This window comes from Leucopleurus acutus (genome assembly GCF_964270905.1).
Source record: "Leucopleurus acutus genome assembly, chromosome: 19".
Classification (NCBI taxonomy): domain Eukaryota; kingdom Metazoa; phylum Chordata; class Mammalia; order Artiodactyla; family Delphinidae; genus Leucopleurus; species Leucopleurus acutus.
In genome coordinates, this window is record NC_139161.1 from 59,120,982 (window position 1) to 59,139,375 (window position 18,394).

The 18,394-nt window shown below is 48.7% G+C and overlaps 1 pseudogene across 1 annotated transcript; it reads left to right on the forward strand.

Moving 5' to 3' along the window:
* The first annotated feature begins 2,404 nt into the window (after positions 1 to 2,404).
* LOC309975976 (receptor-binding cancer antigen expressed on SiSo cells-like) lies at positions 2,405 to 3,263 on the forward strand (annotated as a pseudogene). Its single transcript has one exon. The product of its transcript is annotated as a receptor-binding cancer antigen expressed on SiSo cells-like (transcript).
* The last annotated feature ends 15,131 nt before the right edge of the window (positions 3,264 to 18,394 follow it).

Here is an 18,394-nt window from a genome sequence, read left to right on the forward strand (position 1 = left end):
GTGGTCTCTCCCGTTGCGGAGCACAGGCTCCGGACGCGCAGGCTCAGCGGCCACGGCTCACATGCCCAGCCGCTCCGCGGCATGTGGGATCCTCCCGGACCGGGGCACGAACCCGCGTCCCCTGCATCGGCAGGCGGACTCTCACCCACTGCGCCACCAGGGCAGCCCCGCTATTGTTTATTTATGGTCTTGGCTTTTAGCTCTACCCATTTTCACTTTCTTTGGTCCTAGTCCTTGCCTCCCAGATCTTTGTCTTGGGTCATTTTCCTTCTTCCTGAAGTACATCCTTCACATAGTCCTTCAGGGAGGGATGCTGGTGGTTTCATTCACTTGAAAATATCTCTGTTCTTGAAAGATAATTTCCCAAGTATATAATCGTAGGTTGGCAGTTACTTTCTTTCAGTAGTTGGGAAGTATTAGTGCACTTTTCCTGGCTTCCATTGCTGCTGCTGAGAACTCTGCTTCAGTCTAAGTGTTAGTTTTTGTTTTTTTTTTTTTAAATAATCTTTTTTCCCCCTCTAGTCGTTTTTAAAATCCTTACTTTCTCTACTGCGCATTTCTTTATGTGGTATATAGGTATTCTATCTTGATTTATTTTCTTTTAAAATATACTATGAGGGCTTCCCTGGTGGCGCAGTGATTAAGAATCTGCCTGCCAAGGCAGGGGACACGGGTTTGAGCCCTGGGAAGATCCCGCATGCCGCGGAGCAACTAAGCCCATGCACCACAACTCCTGAGCCTGCGCTCTAGAGCCCATGAGCCACAACTACTGAAGCCCGCGCACCTAGAGCCCATGCACCGCAACAAGAGAAGCCACCGCAATGAGAAGCCTGCGCACCACAACGAAGAGTAGCCCCCCTCGCCACAGCTAGAGAAAAGCCTGCGCGCAGCAACAAAGACCCAACGCAGCCAAAAATAAATAAATAAAATAATAATTTTTAAAAAAGAAAGCAAGCCTAGGTTTGCTAAAATAAAATATTGGCTTTCCCTGGTGGCGCAGTGGTTGAGAGTCCGCCTGCCGATGCAGGGGACGCGGGTTCGTGCCCCGGTCCGGGAAGATCCCACATGCCGCGGAGCGGCTGGGCCCGTAAGCCATGGCCGCTGAGCCTGTGCGTCCGGAGCCTGTGCTCCGCAACGGGAGAGGCCACAACAGTGAGAGGCCCGCATACCGCAAAATAAATAAATAAATAAATAAAATAAAATATATTATGAGCACATTTTGCCTGGGACTTTATATGCTAAAACTAGATGGACTGTTTGTTTTTTTTTTAATTGGAGTATAGTTTCTGTACAATGTTGTGTTAGTTTCTACTGTAGAGCACAGTGAACCAGCTAGACGGATGCATATACTCCCTCTTTTTCGGATTTCCTTCCCATTTAGGTCACTGCAGAGCACTGAGTAGAGTTCCCTGCACTATACAGTAGTTTCTCATTAGTTACCTATTTTATACATAGTATCAATAGTGTATGTATGTTGGGACTTCCCTGGTGGCACAGTGGTTAAGAATCCGTCTGCAAATGCAGGGGACATGGGTTTGAGCCCTGGTCCGGGAAGATCCCACATGCCGTGAAGCAACTGGGCCCGTGCACCACAACTACTGAGCCCACATGCCTAGAGCCCGCACACCACAATGAAGAGTAGCCCCCGTTCACCACAACTGGAGAAAGCCCGCATGAAGCAACGAAGACAAAACCCAGCCCAAAATAAAGAAATTAAATTAATTTAAAAAAATAGTGTATATATGTCAATCCCCATCTCCCAATTCGTCCCCCACCCTGCAGAAGGCCTGTTTTGAGGATGTATTTTTTTCAGAGAGAATTTACTTCTGCCAGCATGCTGGGGGTCCTACTGACTGGGGAATTGTCCATTAACTTCTTGACTTGGAGATTTTGGACTATGCCTGTAGAGTGACCGCTGACCTGAAACTCACGTTTCATAAAGTTAGATCTCATGAACTTCTAACCAGATTTAATAAATATTAATGTCTTGGCTACTTTCATTAAAAAATTTTTTTAAAGTAGAACCTGCTTCCATCCCCTCTTCCTCCTCATTCCCTGGGTGGGCACCACTCTCCCAGAGCTGGTGTGTATAATTCCGATGCACAGTCCAACACGGATACATATTAAGTATGTATCCATTAACATGTATAGTATGTGTTTACATTCTTTGTGTGTTTAAAGTTTTTGTGCAGAGGGGGAGGGGCAGGCCTTGCTCCTTCCCAGGCAGATTTTTCCAAAATCCAAATCCCAGCCCACTAGGCACCCACTTGGAGCAATTGAGAGCGTTTCACCAAACGCCGTGCATATGGCATCAGACTGTGTAAACTGGAAAACGCTCCTGTCATTTCTCGCATCTGTACAGTGGGTATGATTCTTTTTTTCTCATCAGTCAATTTCAGGTTTCGATTCCCACCATGGCTATCACACAGTTTCGGTTATTTAAAGTTTGTACCTGCCTAGCAACAGTATTCTCATTCCTAAAGAGATTAATATGCAGATCTGGCAGAGGACGGAAATTAAGTGGAGACTAAATAACTTTCCCAGCTACAGCTGATTATTCATCAGTTGCTAAACAGACAGACGTTGAAGAGTGGACTTCTTGAGATGCAGATACACCCACAAGTGTAAAGATTAAAGGAGGGAACAGGAATGTGGCAACACAACAAAATGCTTTAGAAAAACTGGAACCTGAGTATTTTAAGGACATGACACCAACTTTAAGGAAAACTCAGAAAATCATTATTAAGAAGAGAGAACCATGAAATTTCGGCATCCCAGATGGCAACACAGGTTTCTCTAATAGCCTAGCAGCTACACAAGATATGCCTTTTATTCACCAATCTCCTGAATTAGGTGACATGGATACCTGGCAGGAAAATACCAATGCATAGGAAGAAGACGATGCGGCAAGCCGAAGAAGTTCTGAGGCAGCAGAAGACAGCAGACAGAGAAAAGAGAGCAGCAGAACAACAAAGGAAGAAAATGGAAAAGGAAGCGCAGCGGCTAATGAAGAAGGAACAAAACACAATTGGTGTGAAACTTCCGTAACAAATGTTCTTCAGGTGTCATGGTGCCAGTGGGAGAAATAAGAGCTCCACAACCCAAGCAACGTTCGCATGGAGCTAAGAGTATTTTCAGAATACAGATACACTGTTTGACTTTAATGCATTCATCAGGCCACCCAGGACACCAGGAATCTCTCAAAAGTCCCTTGAACTCTTAGTGATTGAGACTCAAAGAACAAAAAAGACTTATGAGATAATATTTCCTTCAACATGTTCCAACTATAAGACAATTGTTTGCTGTAGAGAAATTATTACAAATGGCATATATCAGTACCTTTTCAAGCTGGTGTTTCTAGCTTAATAAATGGGTGTAAATCATTTTACGGTGGGAAACAGCTCTCCTGTCTATAATGATTTCCTTCAATGTGCATAATGATAAAATGAATTATTTTAAATATTCTTTTGTTTCCATGATTACCTGACCTAAATCAGACAAACCTTTAACTTCTCATTTTTGTTGTCAGAAGCTGGTGTTGACATACATTTCCTCTAACTTGAACTGGCATTGTTCATGTTTGATACAACATTAAGGAATTTGGTAATTTTGGTTTTCAAGAAAATGACATTAAATGCAATAATATATCACAAAAAAATAAAGTTTTTGTGCAACTTGCTTTTTTTCGGAGAAAAAAATTTATTTTATTTAGTAATTCGTTTTCTGCTGTTGTTTTTAATTTACGAGAATTTTAAAAGAAAATAAATGCAATAGTGCTGCATACATTTGATATTCTATTAAAAATTTAAAAATCATGTTAATTTTTTGTTTCATGCACAGCTCATGTACTCAAACCTGACGGTAATAACATACAGAAATTTCACTGACAATATGCAATAAAAATTATTCAAAGTGGCAGAGCAAATCATTTTTGAGAATCACCTTCACCGTGTTTTCTAGTAACCTCCATAAGATTAGCTCCTGTAACCCGATCATTCTGTGTCTATCTTTCAGTGTTCCTTTCTCTTCTGAAGGCAAGGGGAATTGAACAACTGTGGGGGAAGAGTGGATCCTTTTACTCTTTTTGCAGGAACCCAGAAGGGTCTTTTTACATCGTTATTCACAAAAGTAGCGTCTGCTCCCTTTGGACCTAAAATCCCCCAATTCTTCCAACCTGATGTACGTGCTCACCCAGGACTACCATGCTCCCTGCACCCTCACCGTCCCCTTCAAGGAACCCCTTGACATGTTTTTCCTTTCCTTTCACGTGTGAATTCTCTGAATGCACAGGTGTGCGCCCGGAGTCAGCAACAGAGACATTCATGGTTCAGTGGGTAGCTTACACGTCTGAAGCAAGGCCCTGGAGCGACACCCCACGGTGGGCTGCAAACTGAAGGCAGGACATGGTGGTAGCCTCCGCTCCCAAGGCGAAGGGGAGTGGGGGCCCTTTATAGAGGGAATTACATCAGGTGGCCTCATTAGTTACCAGGGAAACCAGTGGAGGGGCAGGCCCCTCACCGCCCTTATGGTAAGCTGTCACCAGCTGGATCTTGGGCATAGGGGTAGGTGAAACAGGCCCTGGCCGGGCAGGGGAACGTGCAGACAGCAAGAGAACAGCCATCTTGCGTGGCCTGGCCATACAGCTCCTGAGACCCCTGATTTTCTGCAGGCCCCCTCAGCAGATCTGCTCCTAGCTTGCAGCCACAGATACTAACACCGGAGGCTTAAAGGCTTCCTGTCATTTAAGATTCCAAACGCTTTCTTCTTGTCTGGCTCTTCTGCCCACATAGGAACAGGGCCGGTCCTGGTCTCCGGGGACAGCCGCGCAAGACCGCGCAGGAGCGGGCTCGCCGCCCGAGCGGGTGCGACCGCCGTCAGGGGCGAGGGCGTGGAGCGCCTGCGGGGAAGCCCGGCTCTCCCCTCCCGGGGCATCTCGGGGCCGCGGGGCCGCGCAGAGCTCGGCCGTCGCTCCGAGGGCCCCGTAGGCTGCCGTCCCCGCGGCGGGTGTGGACGCCCCCGTGCGTGTGCGAACGCCCCCGTGCGTGTGCGAGGCCGCGCCCAGGGCCCGGGGGAGCACGAGCAGCCCCCGCCGCAGTCCAGGCCCCCGTGCGGGCTCCACCTGCGGCCAGACCTGCGGACGCGAACGTCCTGCCGCGTCCACGTGCGGCCGAGCCCGCGGGGCGGTCAGACGAGGGCCACCTGCGGGGTCACGTGCAGAAGGCGCGGCGCCTCCCAGGGCGGGGGGGGGGGGTCCACTTCCCGCCGGGACACCCTCCGGGGACGAGGTCACCCGGGGCTGCGGGGTGGGGGCGGGGAGACGGGCGGGGCGGGAGGGGCGGGGGCGGGGAGGGGCGCTCCGAGGCTCGACGCACCGCCCCCTGCCGGTCCCGGGAGGAGCTGCGCGTTTATCAGCCCTATGTTCCCGCTGGGAAGAAAAAGAGTGGGTTTTCCGAGCAGCTGACAGGATAATTAACCTCGGTGAGGCCAAATCGCTCGCGTGGGGCGGCCACTCCGCTCCTCACGAGCCCCTGCACTTAGAGGAAAAAAGCCGGCTTGACCCCGACGTGACTTGAACACGCAACCTTCTGATCTGGAGTCAGACGCGCTACCATTGCGCCACGAGGTCACAGCGAGCGTGAGCGTCCGTGTCATTAAAGGCCTCGCTGAGGCGGCGCCGTCGCGCGGCCCCGGAGACGCAGGCGCTGTCTCCGCGCCGCCCGCCCCCACTCGGAGGAGGAGCCGGCCGCCACGCGCCTGCGCGACCGCGGGAGGGGCGCCGCGAGCGAGTGCGGGGCGTGGCCGAGGCCGGGGCCCCGACTCCTTCCAGAGACCCCCCAAAAAGAAAGGGGGGTGGGCATCTCCCATCGCCGGGAAACTAAGGACTTAATAAACGAGCTTGATAAACGCAAGGACTTTACTATTTTTTTTCACTTTGCAAATCAGCTCACTGCATTTGTCAATTTTTAAAAACTGAAGTATAGTTGATTTACAATGATTATATTTAAACTATAAAAATAAACATTGTCTTTGAGGAAAGCCAGAACAGCGCCTGGAAGAAAATTAGAATCTTTGACCATCCACCATCCAGACATAACCACTGCTAATACTTCCATGTGCGGTATTTCTTTTTGCAGATTTTTACCGGCTACATCCACACCCCAAATATGTTACTGGACTTTCAGCTGACAGCACACATCCGGAAAAGTAGCCATGAATTTTCACAGAGGGCAAATACTTGTGTGTCCGGCGCCCAAATCGAGAAAGACATTAGCACCCGCCCCTTCCAGTCGCTTCAAATCCAATTTTGAGATGAGATTATATTGTACCTAACATTTTGTTAATATTCTCACTTCTCACTGTATTGTCCGCATATTTTAGTTGATATGTTTTCTAGCATAATGTTAAAGGGTCCATTGTCCACCTCATGGGAGTCCTAAGACCCTGCTTCTGGATAGTACTTTTTCCTTTTTATTAAATAAGAAACATAAAACTATTAAATAAGGGAGTAAATATGCTTTTAAGTAAAAAAGCTACTGAGTAAGAAAGAGCGCTATCCTGGTCTGCTTAAGAACAAGAAGCATCAATTAACTCAATAAATACAACACCCGCAGGGCCTGGTGTTCTTGAGAGAGATGGAGCCGCCCTGCCTTTGCTGTCTGATGCTCTCCGTGAACTTGGGGTTGGGGGCAGCTGAGACCGCCAGAGCATCTACTGTCTAACAGGAAAGGAGGCGTGGCTGCTTCTGTGTTTGTGGCCACGTGTGACATTAGAGGCATTTGGGATTGACCCCAGGGCTGTTAGAGAAGCAGAGGCCAGGAGGCTCTATCCCTGTGCTCCCGAAGGAAGAGCCAGCCAGCTCACAGCATGATTGCTGCTGCCATGTCCAGATTCCAAGTAGCGAGAGACCAGAGTCACCTCCTTATTGCTTTTGGTGGCCCAGGGGTGACGTGGACCCTGACAGGGGGCGGGGGGAGGAATGGGGGGACCAAGCGAGTGGAGGCAGTGAAGGAGGTGGAGTCCCCAGGTTTGGATTCACCTTCAGGCCGATCACACACTCCTTTCCCTTCTCCCCCCGCAAGCCCTCCAGCCTTGGCCGCACAGCAAATTCACTGTGAGGAAGAGCCAGTGCCCTTCCCACGGAGGCCAAGGGCCCAGAATCCACTGGGAGGAACGCCTCACCCACAAGCAAAGACCAGAGACGCTCTTGAAATCCTGCTCAGAATTTTGGATACACACGTCCCGGCCCCTCTTCTCCTGGGATGTGGAAGCAAAACCTGATGTTTAATTGTGCTGTGGCTGCACCCCTACAGGACAGTGTGGTGACGCAAATGGACAAAGGGATTAAAGAGGTTGGTGCAGGTAGCGTACAGGGACCCCTTTGGACAGTGAGAGCCCTGCCTGCCGGGACAGACCGGAGTGCAGCAGTGCAGGGGCCATGCCGTTGTGCAGGGTCACGTCGTCTTTTGTGGTTTCATTGCTTTTTGGGTTTTTTTGGGCCGCACAGCATGAACCCGTGCCCTGGGCATTGGGGGCACGGAGTGTTAACCACTGGCCCGCCAGGGAAGTCCCCCAATTTTTGTTTTTCAAAATACTGCATTTTAAAAATTTATCTTAACTGCTGAGGTTTTTGGTGTCCCTACTCCCGGGAGAATGCCTCACTCACCTCACCCTAGTTCCGGCCTTGCTGCTCACCAAAATTCTGCTGATGCCCAGAAATCGCAAAGAACTGCTTCCTTATTTTAGGACTAAACTCTATATTACACCAAACAACAAAAACAAAACAAAACAACTCCTCCCCCCCCCAAAAAAAACCACCCACAGGGCTTCCCTGGTGGCGCAGTGGTTGAGAGTCCGCCTGCCGATGCAGGGGACACGGGTTCGTGCCCCGGTCCGGGAGGATCCCACATGCCGCGGAGCGGCTGGGCCCATGAGCCGTGGCTGCTGGGCCTGCGCATCTGGAGCCTGTGCTCCGCAACAGGAGAGGCCACAGCAGTGAGAGGCCCGCGTACCGCAAAAACAAGTAAAAAAGATTGTTCGCATCAAAGTTGTGCTTGTAACAGTGAAGCCCAGGAGCCAGCTGGACTGTTCCATTTTACAAGCTCAGTCTGGATTTCCAAGCGAATGAGCAGGGGAGCTGGCCTTGGCAAGTGCTTGCATCTATGAGCTACCCGAATAAAGGGATGTCGTACTCAGACTCTAGGAATAACTGCCGTGGAGCAAGGATGCCGGGATGGAACATTTAAATTGTTCATTACAAATACCGGCAGCCAACGTTGCGTAACCCGGAGCCCCGGGCCGAGGACAGGACTCCTCCAAGCTGTGGCCTCCTGATTGACAAGAAAGGCCAGTCACAGCCCGTGACGAGAGATGGAAGCCCCTGGCCGCCACACAGAGGAAACAAACTGCAGATTTGGGGAGAATGGAAGAAGTTTTCACATATTGAGGTGGGGGGAAGTCATTCTGGTTATACATGAGCTAACTCGAATTATATGCTAACCAAACAGCCTGTGTGTGCTGTCCAACATATACTGCACATCTGCTGTAAAGAAAAGGGTGCACTGACCGGAAGTAAAGAATGTCCATGTTAAAAATAAAGATGAAATGCCTCCCTTTCTGGGACACCGGTGCTGGTTTCTCCTTTGATGGTAAGACTCCCTTCACAGGTGCCAAGGCCACCCTGACTCACTTTGTGTTTGCTGGTCCGTTTTTTTTTGAAGGAATGTGTCCCTGACTTGTTTGATGTTGTTCGTTCTGACAAGATATAAAACTGCGCTGAAAACCATGCTTCTCTGTAGCAGATCCTCAGAGCTACTGAGAGCCTGTCTCCCGGGCTACAGTCCTCAGTTTGGCTCAAATAAAACTCTTTTCCATTCCCATTATAGTTTGGTTATTGATTATTTGTGTCAACAGGGAGTCCGTGAACTTCAGGCATTTAGATTTTTGGGTTTTTTGGTTTTTTAAAATATTTTTTTATTTATTTGGCTGCCCTGGGTCTTAACTGTGGCATGTGGGATCTAGTTCCCTGACCAGGGATCAAATCTGGACCGCCTGCATTGGGAGCGCAGAGTCTTAGCCACTGGACCACCAGGGAAGTCCCAACGATTTTGTTTTATGCCAGGTTTTCCTCCTTTGCTATGTGCCTCAAAAACCTTGATTAGGAAAGAAACCCTCCCTTAAGATGGGAAAATCCAAGAGGATTACAGTTGGAAAGTCTGCACCTCCCTGCCTGTCCTTCCCCTTTTAAAGTTTCTGTGACCCTATTAGGTTTTGGTTTTGCTGAGGACATACTTCAGTATAAACCCGAGTAAGTCTGGCTGGGCTCGAATGTCTTCAATGATCTAATGAAAAGGTTGCCACACTTGTTCGTGGTCAGAAGAGACTGGGGCAGTGTGGATGCCCTTTACCTTGGATAAATGGAGAGCCAGAAGCAGAAAGTCTGTCTTCAGGGTATCGGCTGTGGGGGTACCTAGCAATAGACAAGGGTCCTGTCCAGTACTCCCCACGTGACAATAAATGTGACTTTCTCAACTTTGCCCCATGTGACAATGTTGGCCGAACTCATCTCTGGAGATGTTTTTCAGCCTAGAGATCTCCACTCGGCATTTTACTAAACCCAAAAGCCCTGCTTGCCGTCACCCGCCAGATGCCGCTGACGGCAACTGGGGGCTACGCACAGAGGCCTCGATGGCAGACAGGACCCTGTAACTCCATCAACAGTCAGAGGAAGACAATGCCATGTTTTGGGGACTAAAACAGCTGTCTTCCAACGTGGAAGAACTATAAAAGGGAGAGCCGTTTCTCTATTCATCAGAATTTAAATATGGGCTTAAACTGCCTTAGACAAGAAAGGATTACTGTGGAAGATTCCCTCTACCAAGCAGGTGGCAAGCATACCAGCCCCGTCCTCGCCGCCTACTAACTGTGTGCCACTGGATGGGTCACCTGACATTTCTTTGCCCTAGAGTCCTCAATTCTAAACTGTGATATAGCCGATCTCAAAGGGCTGTTGGGAAGGATAAGACAAGGAATGCTCTGGAAATGGGTTCCAGAGAGCACAATGTTTTGTTTCCTAATTCTTAGCATGTCTACTAGGCTTCTGCGGACATGTCAGAATTTAGGACTTCGGAGTTGTCAGGGCTGCCCAGGACGGTGGGGCAAGATGTGATTTAACCTACTTCTAGGCTCTCTCTAAGCGCGAGTAGTAACTAAGCCTGCTGTCAATACTTACACCAGAGACGCATAAGCCAGCAGATGGCTACGGCACAGCTCCCTTTTCCACTTTACCTTCTTCTGTTGTTTCCCCCTCTGCTTTCTCTCGAATACGTATTGTTCTTCTCTGATTAGGCTTTAACGGAGTCCAACCGAATCACCCTAATTGCATCCCCAGAGCAGCCAGTGTGATCTTGGACTATCTGATGGATGTGTAAATTGGGGAAGCAACACCACAAAATGACTCACAAACCTACAAGTGGCCTGGAAACTCAGATCTTTGCAATTTTATCACTTTTATGAGGACCTACTATGCCCCTGGCACCATGGTAGGTATTTTATGTGTTACTTCATTTAATCTTCACAACCAATACGCTCTTTAATCCTTCATTGAACTTTGCCTTCTTTGATGGTTGAATGGTCAGGCCCCATAAACGGCTGCTCTCTTGCTCTCTGTTCGTCCCCTGCCCAACCCGGCCCTGCCTCACCCCTACCTTATGCGCGTGATTGCCTCCCCATCTTAATCTGAAAGTTTAATCAGTAACTATCCGCGTGATCAGCCTGACCCCCAGCTAATGATCATTCTAGCCCTCGGACTGGAGCGGCTCCAGTGTGTTCAGTCATCGCCAGGAAACATCGACCCTCATGATGGTTGCTAACTCAGAGCTGCGTGAGACCTGTTCCTTCAAGCAGCTCCCCCATTGACCAAGGGGTGCTTCTGACCTCACGCTCCGTAAACCTGAGAGCTCTCCTCCCCACAGTGAAGATTGCCACCGCGTCCTGCCTGCCCTGTGCCGTACACAGTGGGGTGTCACTCCAGGACCTTTGCCTCTGCCGTGTAAGATTCCCCGTCCAATAAACAGATGCCTCTGTGGCTGTCTCCTGGCTCTTTCTTCCATCTTCACCGCTGGGCAATTACAAGGACTGCAGGACTGAGGTGTGCAGCCCAACAATGGTCTTTATTCATTTTTCTCCATTTTTTCTCACGTGAAATAACTCCCTTGGAAGAGCCTTGTGTTATTTTTTAACTTTCCCAAAGAGATTTTTCTGCTTTGGGCTTCCATTCATATTTTGATAGTATAAGGACTCTGCCATTTTTACAGAGATATTTTCGAATGTTTAATCTGTTGTTCAGTCTGTTGATATCTTCTCTTCCTGAAGGGAAGTGTTCCTAAGAATAAAATAGGAATTACTATAGGCTCCCAAACTCTTCTATAAAGTCTGGCCGAGGACTGAGGTCCCCATCTCCCTCAGGAGCCAACCAGCCAACCAATCTGGGGGAACCTCGGGAAAGAACTGCGCTCTCCACGCCTTTGAGAGCTGGGGGCTAAGCCCTATTTTGAGCTTCTGACATTTCTTATCCAGGAGGACATCCTGTCTGCACCTGTCAAAACTTTTAGACACTCCCAAGACCTAGTTCCTGGTTCTCTTCTTCAGTTTTCCTCTACAGGCGGGACCCTTCTTTTACTTCCCACACTCTCAACTCAGTTTCTTTTACGGATATTTCCAGAAGTTCAGTGAGGTCCAGAATAAGTTTGATCCAAGGCTCTAGAGCTGTCCCGCTGTTCCGTTTGTGCCTACGCCGCCCGTCCTTCCCAGGGCAGTTCTGCTCCAGGCTGCGCCCCCCGCCTGGCTCCCCGGACCTTCACGAACGAGGCCAGGAGGGAGGCAAGAGCAGGTGCGAAGGCAAGGGTGGGCCCGAGAGACTCAACTGCCGGAGGCAGCGGCCCGGGCCTGGACAGGCGGTGGGCGAGGGCTGGCCTCAGCTGGGCGCAGGCAGGACGCACCTGCGTGACTAGCACAGCCTCAGGTGCACGAGCTCGGCTTTTAGCCCCGCCCTGCACCCGGCCGACCAATCCCGCTGTGGCTCCACATGCGTCACAATGGAGCGTCAGTGACATCATGCGGCCCCACGTGACTCATCCCGGAAGTCCTCCCAGCCTACCCTTCACCCTCCTTTCTGCATCCCGAGGACTCTCCGCCTCTGTCCAGTCTGACGTCACCAGGTTATTGTTAAACTTATCATTGAGTTTATCGAGGCCTATTGCCCCTGAGGCCGCAGATGAGCTGACTTAGGAAAGCTGCAAGGGGAATCTGAGAGCGCAGGAAATGAGGTGCTGTGCCTCAAGGTCCAGTCTTACTTGCTGAGCATGGATTTTGTGAGCTCTTAAACGTGGCGCATGTTGGCTCCTAGTGGAGAGCGAACACTGTCCCCGCCGAGTGAGTAATTAAGGCCGGATGAGAGTCGCGAGTGTTGCCCCCGAAGGCCCTAACCCTCTCCGTGTTCCCAAAGCGAAGTCCACGAAGGGGTTTGTGTGAGGTGGGCAAGAGGTTTAAGTGGTCACGGAAACGTTTCCTGACGCCCCCTGACTGACCCGCTGCTCCTTCCCGCCCCGATCCATCTGAAGGCACTGAGCTGGAGGACTTCCTGCCCACATCCGGACAGCGTAATCGAGGGGCTTTGGAGCTGGGCTGCCTGGACTGGAGTCCCCACCTGTCACTGGCTCTCGTGGGTCGAGGGTGTGTCTTAAACTCCCTCTCGCTCTCATCGTCTACATATAAAGAGAAGCCTCACTCAGGGCTACTGGGAGGTTAGCGTAAGAACCAGTAAAGCACTCCAAACATACCTGTGCTCTGTCAGCTTTTTTATGATCTACTGCAATATTAAAAACAGCCCTGGGTTCACGACTTTGTGCCAAATGACAGCCCTTCTCCCTTGATTCATCTTGTCAACGTCTTCATTCAGAGGTGCCATTGGCGGGACTCGTTCACGTTTGCCCATCTTCCTCTTTTTAGAGGTGACAGGGCAGATGTACTCACTCAAGCAGCTGCTGCTGAGAGTGGTGGGCTCAGACTGAGGACTTCCTGCGGGAAGCAGGCGAGTGAGAACAGATCTGGGAACTTGAAGATGAATGACAAAAACGTACAGCTAGGGCTTCCTTGGTGGCGCAGTGGTTAAGAATCTGCCTGCCAATGTAGGGGACACGGGTTCGAGCCCTGGTCCGCAAAGATCCCACATGCCGCGAAGCAACTAAGCCCGTGTGCCACAACTACTGAGCCTCCGCTCTAGAGCCCGCGAGCCACAACTGCTGAGCCCACGTGCCACAACTACTGAAGCCCGTGCGCCTAGAGCCAGTGCTCCGCAACAAGAGAAGCCACCACAATGAGAAGCCCGCGCACCGCAACAAAGAGTAGCCCCTGCTCGCCGCAACTAGAGAAAGCCAGCACGCAGCAACGAAGACCCAACACAGCCCAAAAAATAAATAAATAAAATACATTTATTTAAAAAAAAGAAGTTACACCTCTGAGAGGGAAGCTAGATCCTATATTAGATTCCTAGGGCTGCCGTAACAAAGAGCCACAAACTGGGTGTCTCAAAACACAGACATTTATTCTCTCACAGTCCTGGAGGCCGGCAGTCCAAAGTCAAGGTGGCAGCAGGGTTGCTCCTCTCTGGAGGCGCTGATGAAGCGTCTGTTCCATGCCTCTTTCCCGGCTTCCAGGGTTGCTAGCAATCCTTGCCTTGTAGCCACATCCCTCCCATCTCTGCCTCCATCTTCATGAGACATCCTCAGTTCTGCATCTCTTTCTCGAATATCCCCCTCCTTTCTCTTATGAGGACATCAGTCAATGGAATTATGACCTACCTTAAATCCAGGATGATCTCATTTGAGATCTTTAACTGGATTATGTCTGCAAAGATCCTATTATTTCCAAATAAGGTGACAACTGAGGTTCATGGTGGGCATGTCTTTTTGGGTGACACTATTCAACCCCTTACAGACCCAGCTCTTGCTTGCAGTTGGCCTGGGTCTCTGCCATCCTGCTACAGACTAAGACTTTGACTTTGGGCATATTCCATAGCCTTCCTAATCTTTAGTTTCCTCACTAGTTAAAGGAGGTATGGTCTTTGTCTGGTCTGCCTCACTCACTCAGCCTTTCATTCAACGCATTTGTGTTGAGCACCTTTTAGACACTGGCCTCTATACATCTTGACACCTCATGTGATCTTTTGGACAAAGAACAGAGTAATCAAGGTGATGCCAGCAAGATAGCAGGATAGGAAGTCTCAGCCCTCATCCCCAACAGGGACATCAAAGTAACACTAGAAATACCAAAAGATCATTATGAGAACTCCAGAAACCAGCTAAGAAGTTGCAGTACCCCAGGCAAATACAAAGCCAAGAACAGCCACATTGAAAAGTGTACGAAGAGCCATTTCACTTTATCTGTGATTGCCACCCCCGCCAGGCCAGCACAGTTTGTACCTGGGGTGCGGGGTGGGGTGTGGGGAAGAGAACATGAAATGTACGTCATCATTCCAGCTTTCAGAGGGCTGCCCGAGGCACTGGTTTCTGTCTCTCCTGACTTGAGGGCTAACAGAACCAATGCAGTTTGGATGTCTGGAGGCTGCCAAAAGCAAGGAGGAGTGACGGCAGCTTTCCGCAGCACCAGAGGGCCTGTGGTACTGCAGACAGAGGCCAGGGCAGCTTGGTGTGATCAGAAGATGCCCAACTTCGTAGCTTCTCCCCCAGGAGGGAGAGAGAAGGGCAGAGCACGAGTACAGCATTCTGGCTTTTTGGAGATGCGCCTGAGGACTGCTATCTATCCTGCCTGCTTTGGGGAGCTGACAGGCAGCTGGCATGCTTCAGATGCCTGGGGGCTGCTGAGAACAGAGGAGAGCCAGGGAACATGCAGTACCTTAGACAGGCACCAGAGGGATCAAGGGATTTCATGCTCCTTAAAAAGAACCCGGCAGGGCTTCCCTGGTGGCGCAGTGGTTGAGAGTCTGCCTGCTGATGCCGGGGACACGGGTTCGTGCCCCGGTCCGGAGCCTGTGCTCCGCAATGGAAGAGACCACAACAGTGAGAGGCCCGCGTACCGCAAAAGAAAAAAAGAGCCTGGCAAACCTAATTGGGAAGTTAGGGGCACAAGCCCAGAGAACGTGCACCTACCCGCCTCCCACCGAAAGGTTTCAGAGGCCTCAGAATGTCTGGCTGGGCTAACTGGCGAGGGTATTCCCCTGTATAAGGCCTGGCAGTGGTGACTTTTTCCAAAGCATAAAACTCAGCAAATAATCGCAAGGCACGTGACCAAACGAGGAAAGATGTCCCAATCCATGGAACAAAATTGATCTCCAGAAACGAAACCAAAAAGAAAAAAAGGAGATCTCTGAATTACCTGTCAAATAAGTCAAAATAATTGTGTTAAAGAAGCTCAGTGATCTACAAGGGAACACAGATAGATAGACAACTAAACAAAATGAGGAAAATGATGCATGAACGAAATGAGAATATCAACAAAGAAACTATTCAAAAAGAACCAAACTGAACTGAAGAATACAGTAACTGAATTTAAAAATTCAGTAGAGGGGTTCAATAGCCAACTCGATCAAGTGAAGGAAAGAATCAGAAAACTCAGAGACAAGTCATCTGAAGTTACAAAACAAAGAAAGAATGGGGCTTCCCTGGTGGCGCAGTGGTTGAGAGTCCGCCTGCCGATGCAGGGGACGTGGGTTCGTGCCCCGGTCCGGGAGGATCCCACATGCCGCGGAGCGGCTGGGCCCGTGAGCCGTGGCCGCTGAGCCTGCGCGTCCGGAGCCTGTGCTCCGCAACAGGAGAGGCCACAGCAGTGAGAGGCCCGCATACCGCAAAAAAAAGAAAGAATGAAGAAAAGTGAAGAAAGACTAAGGAACTTATAGGACCCCTTCAAGGTGACAACATACATTATGGGAGTTCCAGAAGGAGAAGACAGAGAGAGAGAAAGGAACAGAAAGCTTACTTGAGGATACAATGGTCCAACTCTGAGGAAGGAAATGAACATCCAAATTTAAGATGTTCAAAAAACTGCAAATAAGATAAATACAAAGAAGCCTACACTGAGACACATTTTAATCGAACTGTCAAAAGTAAAAGAGATAATCTTGAAAGCAGCAAGAGAAAAGTGACCTGTCATATTCAAGGGAGCTCCCGTTAGGTTATCAGCACATTTCTCAGCAGAAATATTACAGGCCAGAAGGGAGTGGATTGACATATTCACAGTAATGAGAGAAAAAAAACCCTTCCAACCAAGAATACTATAACTGACACAACTATCTCTCAAAAATGAAGGAGAGGGACTGCCCTGGTGGTCCAGTGGTAAAGAATCTGCCTTCCAATGAAGGGGACGTGGGCTCGATCCCTGGTCAGGGAACTAAGATCCCACATGCCATGGGGCAACTAAGCCTACATACCACAACTACTGAGCCAGTGTGTCTCAACTAGAGAGAGAAAACCTGCACACCACAACTACAGAGCCCATGTGCCCTGGAACTAGAGAGAGAAAACCAGCACACCACAACTAGAGAGGAGCCCGTGTGCCACAACGAAGAGCCCACACCACAATGAAAAATATCGTACATGCCTCAGTGAAGATCCCACATGCTGCAACTAAGACCCAACACAGCCAAATAATAAATAAAGTTTTTTAAAAATGAAGGAGAAATAAGGACCTTCCCAGGTAAACAAAAGCTGAGGTTGTTCATCACCCCTAGACCTACTGTATAAGAATTGCTAAAGGGAGTCCCTCAAGTTGAAATGAATGATGCTAGAGAGGAACATGAAAGCATATGAAAATATGAAGCTCTCTGGTAAAGGCAAATACATAGACAAATAGGGAATCCTGTAATTCTGTAATGCTGATATATAAATCACTTTTTAAAAAATAAATTTATTTATTTATTTATTTTTGGCTGCATTGGGTCTTCGTTGCTGTGCGTGGGCTTTCTCTAGTTGTGGCGAGTGGGGGCCACTCTTTGTTGCAGTGCACGAGCTTCTCATTGTGGTGGCTTCTCTTGTTGCAGAGCACGAGCTTCTCTCATTGTGGTGGCTTCTCTTGTTGCAGAGCACAGGATCTAGGCGTGCGGGCTTCAGTAGTTGTGACACGCGGGCTCAGTAGTTGTGGCTTGTAGGCTCAGTAGTTGTGGTGCACGGGCTTTGTTGCTCTGCAGCAGGTGGCATCTTCCCAGACCAGGGCTCGAACCCATGTCCCCTGCATTGGCAGGCAGATTCTTAACCACTGCGCCACGAGGGAAGTCCCATAAATCACTTTAAATGCTGGTATAGGATTTTTAAAAGTACACAGATTATCAAGATTATGGTGATATTAGTAGGTCAAAAGGTAAGGAGGATGTAAGGCTAGGTACTTTCTTTTTTAGTTTGTTATTTAACTTTTTATTTTATTCTAGCCATCTTAGATCTGTTTTATGGCCCAGCATATGGTCTACCCTGGGGAATGTTCCATGGGCATTTGAGAAGAATGTGTATTCTGCTGTTGTTTGGTGGAGTGTTCCATAGCTGTCTGTTGGGTCTAACTGGTTTATGGTGATGTTCATTTTAATCTCCAGTGATTAATATTGAATTGTCTGCTTCTCCCTTCATTTCTGTCAAAATTTGCAATACATTCTGATGCTGTTATTAAGTACAAGAATGTTTAAAATTGTTATGGCTTCTGATGGATTGACCCTTTTATCATTATAAAATGTCTCTTCATATCTCAAGTAACACTGTTTAAAGTTTATTTGGTCTGATATTAGTAATAGCCATTCAAGCCTATTTGTGGTTACTGTTTGTATGATACATCTTTTTCCACCTTTCTACTTTCAATCTGTTTGTATCTTTAAAGTGTATCTCCTGTAGACAGCATAGAGTTGGATCTTTTTTTTTTTTAAAATCCAGTGCAAAAATCTTTGCCTAATCTTTGGATTGTTTAATCCATTTATATTTTATGGGGTTTTTTTGTTTTTGTTTTGTTTTTGCGTTACGCGGGCCTCTCACTGTTGCAGCCTCTCCCATTGCGGAGCACAGGCTCTGGACGCGCAGGCTCAGCGGCCATGGCTCACGGGCCCAGCCGCTCCGCAGCACGTGGGATATTCGCAGACCGGGGCACGAACCCGTGTCCCCTGCATCGGCAGGCGAACTCTCAACCACTGCGCCACCAGGGAAGCCCCTTATATTTTATATTACTATTAATATACTTGGATTTTCCTCTGACATTTGCTTTTTTTTGTATCTGTGTGTCTCATGTCTTTTGTGTTCCTTTATTTCTCCTTAATTGCTTTCTTTTGCATTACATGGATATTTTCTAATATAATATTTTAATTTATTTAATGATTTTTTCACTATATATTTTTTAGTTATTTGGTTAC